This window comes from Salmo salar, chromosome ssa07 (genome assembly GCF_905237065.1).
Source record: "Salmo salar chromosome ssa07, Ssal_v3.1, whole genome shotgun sequence".
NCBI lineage: Eukaryota > Metazoa > Chordata > Actinopteri > Salmoniformes > Salmonidae > Salmo > Salmo salar.
The window spans coordinates 52,131,501-52,142,526 of NC_059448.1; the positions used below are offsets into that span (position 1 = coordinate 52,131,501).

General features: G+C 42.1%; 1 long non-coding RNA gene across 2 annotated transcripts; it reads left to right on the top strand.

Annotated features, from left to right (window-relative positions):
* Positions 1-504: 504 nt before the first annotated feature.
* Positions 505-10,706, top strand: LOC106609648 (uncharacterized). 2 transcript variants are annotated; one of them, XR_001329731.1, is made up of 3 exons: positions 505-568; positions 6,786-6,873; positions 10,507-10,706. It is a non-coding gene; the product is annotated as an uncharacterized lncRNA (long non-coding RNA). The 2 variants fall into 2 exon arrangements; XR_001329732.2 differs by having other exon boundaries at positions 507-568; positions 6,783-6,873.
* Positions 10,707-11,026: the final 320 nt, after the last annotated feature.

An 11,026-nucleotide genomic window follows, 5' to 3' on the forward strand; every position in this document is an offset into this window, starting at 1 on the left:
GGAGGTACGACCCAGATGCAGATCACGTCGAATAAACAATCGTTTAATATTCCACCAGGGGCAGGCAATAGACAGGTCAAGGCAGGTAGGGGTCAGTGAACCAGAGGTGGGGCAATGGTAGGGTGAGGCAGGATGGCTCAGGGTAAGACAGAGGTCTGTAATCCAGAGGGGGGCAAAGGTACAGGTCGGCAGGCGGGGTCAGGGGCAGGCAGAGTGGTCAGGCAGGTGGGCTCAGAGTCAGGACAGGCAAGGGTCAAAACCAGGAGGGCAAGAAAAGAGAGACTGGAAACAGCAGAAGCTGAGACACAAAACGCTGGTTGACTTAAACAAACAAGATGAACTGGCAACAGACAGAGAACACAGGTATAAACACACAGGGAATAATGGGGAAGATGGGCGACACCTGGAGGAGGGTGGAGACAATCACAAAGACAGGTGAAACAGATCAGGGTGTGACATTTCTCCCACTTTCAGTTGTATTTACTTAGCTAGCAAATGCACATAGAGGGATGCTATGTTAGCTAGCTGGCTATGACTATCCAAAACACTGGAATGCTTCCAAGTCAAGGTAAGCCTTTGGTTTTAACAATTTACACCCGCCGGTGTAAGTGCTAAACTGCTTACTGACTGTACACTAACTTTACTGCATGATTGTAGCGGCTTTACTAACGCGTTATTTCTATTAGTTATGTTGACTATGACGTTACTTTAGCTAATTTGCTGACAACGATGTAGGTGTGCGGCATAAAGAGCAGCCTGGTGACCTAGAGGCCGGAGAGGGAGCACAGGTGACAGTACTGAATAAAACATCACATTTAAACTCATCAACTCTACTGATGGTTTTATCATGACAAAAATGGGGTTATATTGCAAATGTGCCCACTCTGGTCTTGGCACGTATGCTCTAGCACAGTATCCCAGGGGTACGCGCAATGCCGTCGGCATATGCCAAATAAAAATATGATTCACATTTCAAACAGTCAATTTAGTAAGGCCCGCATCCATTGAGACACATTCCAGCTCTACTGGTAGTACTGCTACAACCAGCAGTACTGCCCCTTTCGAAGACACAAGTCGCACATCCAATGCTAGCATCAGTTATTCTGCATTTGTTTGTTAGCCAAGCTCACTGACAGTTGTGAATCTGATGCAGCCGAAGAGCTACTGCCCCCTTACCCGGGAAAGCACCAAACAATAGACAGGGACGTTGGACAATTGAAGAGGCTCAATTATAATGAGGACTACATTGATTTGGGCTTCACTTATATTGGGAGTAGTGCCTTTCCTCAGCTACAGTGTGTTTTATGTGCAAATGTACTATCTCACAACTCAATGAAACCTTCACTCTTGCGCAGACATTTAGAAACAAACATGCCAATTTGAAAAATAAACCACAATAGTTTTTTGAGCGAGAATAAAGACGACTTTCGAATAGTAAGACGTGTATAAAAGCAACAGATACCATTAATAAGAAGGGGCTAGAAGCGTCTTATATGGTGAGCTACCGAGTGGCTAGGACAGGCAAGCCCCATACTATTGTGGAGGACTTAATTCTTCCTGGTGCCATGGATATGGCTGGGACAATGCTGGGGGAAAAGGCCAAAATAACTATACAGACAATGTGACAGTAACATGGCAGGAGATGTTTTGAAACAATTACTGCTTCGCATACAAGCCAGTGAATTCTATGCGTTACATCTGGATGAGTCAACAGATGTGGAGGGCCTGGCACAGCTCCTGGTATATGTCCGTTACGTTTATGGGGGGTCAATTGAGGAAGACATCCTCTTCTGCAAACCACTGGAAATCAGGACAACAGGATAGGACATTTTTAAAGTACTGGACAGCTTTGTGACATCAAATGGACTTTGGTGGTCAAGATGTGTTTTTGGTGGTCAAGATGTGTTGGTATCTGTACTGATGGCACAAAAGCCATGACAGGGAGACAGTGGAGTGGTAACGCACATGCAAGTAGTTGGTCCCGACCCAACTTGGGTACACTGCAGCATCCACCGAGAGGCTCTTGCTGCCAAGGGAATGCCTGACAGCTTGAAATAAGTTTTGGACACTGCAGTGAAAATGGTTAACTTTGTTAAAGCAAGGCCCCTGAACTCTCGTGTATTTTCTGCACTATGCAATGATTTGGGCAGCGACCATGTAACGCTTTTACAACATACAGAAGTGCGCTGGTTATCAAGGGGCAAAGTGTTGATACTTTGTTTTTTTTAAATTGTGAGACGAGCTGAAAGTTTTCTTTACTGACCATCATTTTCACTTGTCTGACCGCTTGCAGGATGACGAGTTTCTCACACGACTGGCCCATCTGGGAGATGTTTTTCTCGCCTGCATGATCTGAATCTAGGATTACAGGGACTCTCCGCAACTATATACAATGTGCGGGACAACATTGAGGCTATGATTAAGACGTTGAAGCTCTTCTCTGTCTGCATTAACAAGGACAACACAGGTCTTTCCATCATTGTATGATTTTTTTTTTTTTGTGTGCAAATTAACTCAAGCTTACGGACAATGTCAAAAGGGATATAGTGAAGCACCTGAGTGAGTTGGGTGCGCAATTACGCAGGTACTTTCCTGAAACGGATGACACAAACACCTGGGTTCATTATCCCTTTCGTGCCCTGCCTCCAGAATCAGAGGCCACTGGCATATTTCTGGATTGGACTTCGCTCAGTATCCTGCCTTGGCAAATCAAGCTGTTAAGACACTGATGCCCTTTGCAACCACGTACCTATGTGAGAGTGGATTCCCAGCCCTCACTAGCATAACTAAATACAGGCACAGACTGTGTGTGGAAAATTATTTAAGACGGAGACTCTCTCCAATACAACCCAACATTGCAGTCCTTCCAAGCACACCCTTCTCATTAACCTGTGGTGAGCTATTCACAATTTTCGATGAACAAATAAGGTTTTATGTGTAAGATGGTTAAATAAAGAGCAAAATTATTGATTATTATTTGTGCCCTGGTCCTATAAGAACTCTTTGTCACTTCCTTCGAGCCGGGTTGTGACAAACTCACACTCATTCTTATGTTTAATAAATGTATCGTATAGTGTGTGGAAGGCTTACAATGATGGCAAAAAACAACATTTGAGAGTGCGCTGACCCTGGTGCTAGAGGGAGTACGCAGCTGGAGGTTGGATGTTTGAAGGGGTATGGGACTATAAAACGTTTGGGAACCATTTCTCTAGCAGATACAGTGTGGGTATAGCCTACTACCTGATGAGATTATTATGGATAAGAGCAATAATATTTTTTGGGGTCAAATTGCAGTCAAGCACAGGGCCGGATCTACCGCATTTGGGGCCCTGGGACACCGACCTCCTGCAGTTTTTTCCTTAACAAAGAAGCTTGAAACAAGGGAGACTCGAACCCACGGTTACTGTACCCTGTGGATTCCTAATTAACCAACTGAGTAGTACAATACTAATAGAGGTACATGACAGCTATTGGACAAGACCACAAGGTTTATTTTACGCTGTATGATAAACTTAAATGTTGTATAGACCTCCTTTATCTGTAAATGCGCATTGATGTGTGTAAAACTGATAAGCAAAAACGTGGGATTTTCTCATATGCGAAAACGTGCCTTTTGAATTTAGTCTAAAGTTAGTAGCTAGTATCCTGTCAAGGATGCATCATGCAATATTGGCACACTACCCTTGAAACAGACCAACTGGAACAAAAGGAAAAGTGAAAATGTTGACCTATTTTTACAGGGGATTTGCACCCACTGATTTCGCCTCGTTTTTTTGGCCTGCTCCATATGAAATGCTGTCGGCCATGATGGAAGACAAATGTGAGTTGGCTTGGGGTTGTGGTTTGATGTGTGGTGTTTCTTGGGTGCCAAGACCAAGACACACCCATCTGTCAGAACCTTGCCCACAGCTGTTTCTCCCCACTCAATCACAACAAACAAACCTCCTGCAGGTTGAGTTCAATGACTACAGGCAGATGTATGGTGAGATGCCGGAAGAAGCTTTGAATTGTTCATTAGCCTACAGATTAATATGAGAAGAATGCAATTGCTGAATTTATGTTAAAATATTATTTGTCACATGCTTCGTAAACAACAGGTTCAGACTAGTGAAATGCTTACTTTCCCAACAATGCAGAGAGAAAAGTATAACAATTATAGAAAAATAATAAATACACAGATATTCAGATATTCTAACTAAGTATTTTGATAACTTTGAAATGTAGCTACAGGTCCATGTAGAATAAACAACCCTTAACATAATACCATAGAAGCAGTGTTCTGCTAACATAACAATGTGCACCTCTCATCTTTCATTGTCATTCCATGCTGATACAGATACTGTGCTTATCGGCATTTTGTCTGGTAGTAAATGAGGCTTCCTTGGCAAACATGTCAGAGTGGTCATACCTTCCTGTGTGGTGTCCCGTATGCAACAGGAGTTCTCTGATCCTGGTGCAGAATACACAGGGTTTCTCTCTCCATTTATTGACTGATACCATTAAATTCAATAATAAAAAAAGACAATACCAGTAAAAGTTGTCTAGTAAAATGTTAATACCAAGTACCAGGTCTCTCGCCATTCAGATTAATCAGTATTGTCACGACTTCCGCCGAAGTTGGCTCCTCTCCTTTCTCCTCTCCTTTCGGCTTTCTAGCCATCGCCGCTCATTTTTTCATTGTTCCATTTGTTTTGTCTTGTTCCCTGCACACCTGGTTTACATTCCCTAATCACACTGCATGTATTTATTCCTCAGATTTTTTCCCCCCCATGTCTTTGTGTGAAATTGTTTTTGTTACGTGTTTTGTGTTACACGCCAGGCTGGTTTTTCCCCTGTATTCCGTGGTATTTCACGAATGATGTTTAATTGTTAAACATTTGCTTATTTTTGTGACTTTCACACCTTGCACTTTTTGCCTTTGTCTGGAAGTTTTGACGCAGTGGCGTTGGTCTGTTTTATTGCCTCTGCTTAAATAAAGTGTGCACCTGTTCACAACTCTCTGCTCTCCTGCACCTGACTTCTCCACCAGTAGCGCACAACCTTGACAAGTCTTAATTCCGTCTGTCATTCTGGACTTTATCATCTAGCAAGTCTCCATCTGTTGGCTACATACATGTTTCTGTGAACACATACACACAAAGTCACTGTTCTATTACCAATGGCAGTTAGGATAGGTAATATCTGACACACAAACAGGTATTATGTTGAAGATTGAACAGGTCAGAATAAACCTACCCAATTATGGTCTCCCCACCAAACGACTGATGACGCCGTCTGGCAAAAGCATCTCCAGTCCATCTGTAGAAATGGGCAGAGTTGAGGCAGAGCTTATCAGTGACACATTGACTGAAAATGGTGGCGTTATTGCTGGACATTTGGATGTGTTGAGTGTCAGGTCTCTCTGCTTCTCATGCATCTGTGAACAATTACACACAGTCACTGTTCTATAACCAATGGCAGTGAGGATAGGTGATATCTGGCACACGAACATATACTACATTCAACAAAAATATAAATGCAACATGTAAAGTTTTGGTCCCATGTTTCATGAGCTGAAATAAAAAATCCCAGACATTTTCAATAGGCACAAAAACCTTATTCCTCTCAAATTTTGTGCATAAATTTGTTTACATCCCTGTTAGTGAGCCTTTATCCTTTGCCAAGATAATCCATCCACCTGACAGGTGTGGCATATCAAGAAGTTCATTAAACAGCATGATCATTACACAGATGCACCTTGTGCTGGGGGAAATAAAAGGCCACTAAAATGTTCAGTTTTGTCACACAACACAATGCCACACAGTCTCAAGTTTTGAGGGAGAGTTTAATTGGTCTGCTGACTGCAGGAATGTCCACCACAGCTGTTGCCAGAGAATTGAATGTTCATTTCTCTACCATAAGCTGCCTCCAAAGTCATTTGAGAATTTGGCAGTAGGTCCAACCGGCCTCACAACCTCAGACTATGTGTAACCACTCCAGCCCAGGATCTCCACATCCGGCTTCTTCAACTGCGGGATCGTCTGAGACCCGGACAGCTGATGAAACTGTGGGTTTGCAAAACCGAAGAATTGCTGCAGAAACTGTCAGAAACCTTCTCAGGGAAGTTCATCTGCGTCCTCACCAGGGTCTTGACCTGACTGCAGTTCGGCGTTGTAACCGACTTCAGTAGACAAATGTTCACCTTCGATGGCCACTGGCATGATCGAGAATTTTGCTCTTCACAGATGAATCCCGGTTTCAACTGTACTGGGCAGATGAAAGACTGTGTGTATAGTGTTGTGTGGGCAAGCAGTTTGATGATGTCAACGTTGTGAATAGAGTGCCCCATGGTGGCACCACTGCCTCCATGGGGCACTCTGTTGACAACTTTGACATCAGCAAACCGCTCGCCCACACGACCCCATGGTTATGGTATGGGCAGACAAGCTATGGACAACGAACACAATTGCATTTTATCAATGGCAATTTGTATGCACAGAGATATTGTGACAGCCTGAGGCCCATTGTCCTGAGGCCCATTGTTGTGCCATTTTTCCATTGCCATCACCTTTTGTTAAGGTATCTGTGACCAATAGATGCATATCTGTATTCCCAGTCATGTGAAATCCTCAGATTAGGGCCTAATGATTTTATTTAAATTGACTGATTTTCTTTTTATGAACTGTAACTCAGTAAAATCTTTGAAATTGTTGCATGTTGAGTTTATATTTTTGTTCAGTATATGTTGAAATTTGAAGTATAACTACTTAATTCTGTTCTCCATATCGACAACTGTTGGTTAGCAGGCAAGAGGCGAAGCTGGAGGTGAGATCTTTGCCAGATCCCCAATGATGGCCATAGCAGCATAGACCAGCTCTTGGCCCCTCATTAAAGGTACTGCTTGGTCACACACGAACACACACACACCTTGTGGAACCAACCTGATCTCTGCGTTCACCTTTCTAGTTCATGTCATAAAATGTGAAATTAAATGCCTCAGCAAACCGCTCGCCCACACGACCCCATGGTTATGGTATGGGCAGACAAGCCCATACCAAATAGAATGGTGAACACAGCAGTCAGGCTGGTTCCACGAGGCTAGGTTATGCCCTGGACTTTGTATGGGGTGGCAGGTAGCCTAGCAGTTAAGAGTGTTTCTCCAGTAATCAAAAGGTTGCTGGTTCAAATCCCCATGCTGACTAGGTAAAAAATCTGTTGTACTCTTGAGCAAGGAACTTAATCCTAATTGCTCTGAATAAGAGTGTCTGCTAAATGTAGTAGAAAATAAGCAACAAATAATGTCAGTTTACTACATAAATGACGTTTCACAATTGGGTTATCAAATGTATTGAAGTTGCTGCTATCTAGGTAATATCAGCTATGATTATCAAAATATACAGTATTTAACCATCAGTCTATGGTCTAGCTAGCGGTATACTCACCACTAGTTTGCTTGGTTATCTGATGGCAAAAGCTAACATGTAGTGTTTTATCACGTGCAACAATGTGGACGATAGTAATTGGCTGATGCGGGTTTTGAGATGGAGAAAAAGTTTAAGGGCTTGATTCAATCCGTATCGTGAAAGTATTGTGGAAGGTCTGCGTAAAAATGTAAAGGTAATTTACGATTGAGCCAACATATGCAGCGTTTAACGTGAATGCAGTCTCCACTAATTCACAACATTGCCTTTAAATTTAAATTGCGCTATAACACGCGATACAGATTGAATCCAGCCATAGGTGAAACTTTTTCTAGCGTTAGGAAGTATGGACCTGAAGAGTTTTATTCAACTTGGGACTCGATTGAATCGGTATCGCTTAAGTTCAGCCCTACAACGCGATCAAAATGTAAAGGCAATGTTTTTGCGTTAGCGGAGCGTGCATTCACGGTGAATGCTCCATTTCTCGGCTCAATCGGAAATTACATTTTACATTTCAAATTGATATCATTGCTGGAGTACATTAATTGCTACAAACGACAATGTACACATTTTCAAATCTAGATAGCAGATTTATGACCAGACAATCACAGCTAACAATTTCTTATATTAGTAATATTAAAATGTTCTTGTCGAAATTGCCCAATGTCAATATGTCTTGCATGGCATAACTTATATTTCAATACATAATAGCTTTATAAAACACTCATGACTAGTGTTTACAGTCATGGTAGCGCATAGAGCTAGAGGACTCTTCGTTGCAATTATAGTGTCTGTGACAGCATGGGCAGCGCCATTGAGGCTATCTCCATTTTGAAGTAGTCAGTTTCTTCACAAGTGGCTGATCCCTCCTGATGACCCTGTTGGACATGACTCCAACAGGGTCACCAGAAGATATCAGCCAGTGATGTTGGAAGTCCCACCCAGTTGACTGCATTAAAATGTTGGAAGCCCTCAATGGTGCTGCTCATGCTGATACGGCATTTTGGCCACAAGAAGCCTCTATCATTCTCTGTGTTGTAACACCCATTTTAAATGATATACCCATGATGCTTTGCATTAATTATTCAAAGGAGCCACTCCCATTAGTCTTAACATCACCAAGGCCCTGAGGTGCGTTCTGTTCGCTTGAATGTTTGCTATGTTGCGGAACAGTTTGTACTGAAAAACCATGTGTTTGATTCCATTCCATTCACTCCATTACGGACATTGTTATGAGTTGTCCTCCCCTCACCAGCCTCCACCTTTGAGAGTATCCCTAGCCTATATCCAAAAATCTTGACTGAAATCCTTTTTTTCATTTATGTATGACAATGTGACTGATTTCATTTATGTATGACAATGTGAATGGTTTCCATCCCAGTGCTGACAGAGGGGGAAATCATGTGGGAGGGAGCCTGAGGGTTGCTGGCATCAATATCTCAGGTGCCTCTCCAACCCAATGTGTGATCGTGCATCTGTGTGTGTATATCGGAGGGGTTGGATAAAAAAGCAGAAGACACACTTCCATCTCATAAGGACTAATACAAGTTTATCTCATCTTCATTTAGTTTAGCTGATGAAAAAGCATGACTCACGCTGGCTCAGATTAAATCTATTTTCTCCAGCTGATCTGTAACTGCAGCAGCAACAACCATCTCTCATTTTAACTGGGACCTATACACCATATCCCCATCCCAAAGGGCCCTTTGTTGTGCACTTTTCACCAGGGCCTATAAGGATCTGCTCAAAAGTAGAAACTACACTTGACCAAGCACAGTAATCTTTACATGTTAATCATTTAGCAGACACTCTTATACAGAACAACTAGGGTTAAGTGCCTTGCTCAAGGGCACATCAACAGATTTTTCACCTAATCAGCTCGGGCATTCGAACCCGCAACCTTTCAGTTACTGGCCCAATGCACTTAACCACTAGGCTACCTGCCTAGTTTTCCTGTAGCAGAATTGAACACCCAGTATGAACTCTGTTACATCAACAGTTTCAGAACACCTGATGACTCTGAGGGTGATGTTAATGGATCAGAACACATGGGTTCAACCTTCACTGTCCCAGCAATAGACACCAACCAAATGATTATGAACTGAAATGTGGAAAACATGTCAAGCAAACAGGATATGACTCACAAGGTTGCTTTCTGTCACAACCAAAAGGTGTGCTCATTCACTCGCTTTCTCTTTCTCAGTCATTATTGATATTGTTGTACTGTAATAAATTAAGAATTTGCCTTTTGGCTCATTGGGTAAAAGCTGACACACTGCCCAGCAGTTGTATAATGTGTTCTACAATGGGGGTGATTCTTTCATTGTTAACAGCTTGCGTCTGTCGATGATGCGAATGCAATGCAATGTTGGTTCAAAACCTTTTCTGACACATTAGTTTAGTGTAAGATATAATTGCCTGTTTGAATATGATGGATGAAGTACCTTTGTGCCTGAAGTGATGATGATGATATGAATATTATGTGGAAAGTCTTTTCAAGCTTATGTGTGGCATGAAGAGTGTGTGTTTCTACTATTATAACAACTTGGGTTGTAGCAATCCAGATTCATACCACGTTCATACACGTAATGGTGTTAAGAATGAACAAGATTTCAGGAGAGAGGACCAGACTTGAACGCAGCTCCCTTGTAACTCAACAAGCACCAGCTTCTACTCGTTGCCAATCAGCCTCCACGCCTGTTCGCAACACTGCAACATCAACATATGTAAAAATGGCAGGTTTCTATGTTTTGTCGAAAAAAAGATTGGAAACAATTATCTTTCTCTATGACAGAATCAACCAATTAGTCGACAATTAGTAGGCAATATCTACTCACAATTGGTCAAAATCACACGATGCACATTGATGATGTATTTGGAAGCACTTATCTTCCTCCACAAAACATAAACACACCATTTTCACACGTTGATATTGGTGTGATGCTGGAAATGATGAATATGAAGTTGAAAAATGGTTACGTTTCTCTTTAAACCTGACCAAACTAATATTCTGCCTCTTTGTTCTGCAGTGCATGTCTGTTGCACCACATTGCCTTACTAGCCTTATCAAGTGTTGCATCCCTCACCTTCTCCACCTTCTATATAGGATCTCTTACGTTCTTCCAAAGATCTCCTGCGGGGATAGGCTGCTGTGGTGATGCCAATCTACCATGGCCTGATGATGATGTCTACCTGAGACTCCAAGCCAAACTCTACGGAGTCCATCCCCTGGATCTTTCACCTGCAGCCCTTGGCTTCATCCCGTCCATTCTCACATCCATTCCATTTCCTCAATAAATATTCTAAACCCAATTCGATGTCTGGTCCTTAAACTCGGGAATTTGAAATAGTTTTTTATCGACTTTGACAAGGAACACATTTACAAGTTGTTTTATTTTTATTTTGCTAATCATTTCACAAAACCATCCACAAGCAAACTCATGTTGCCTGCCCTCTCCATCCCAAATTGGTTGTCTGTAGGCTACAGAGAAGCATACAGTAAATCAAGTATAATATTACAAAGAATTACAATAACTTCATAATACATCAGCAATATATAGGGTCAATATGTTATATAGCAAATGTAGGGTACACAAATCAGATCAAATGATTCAGTCATACTGGCA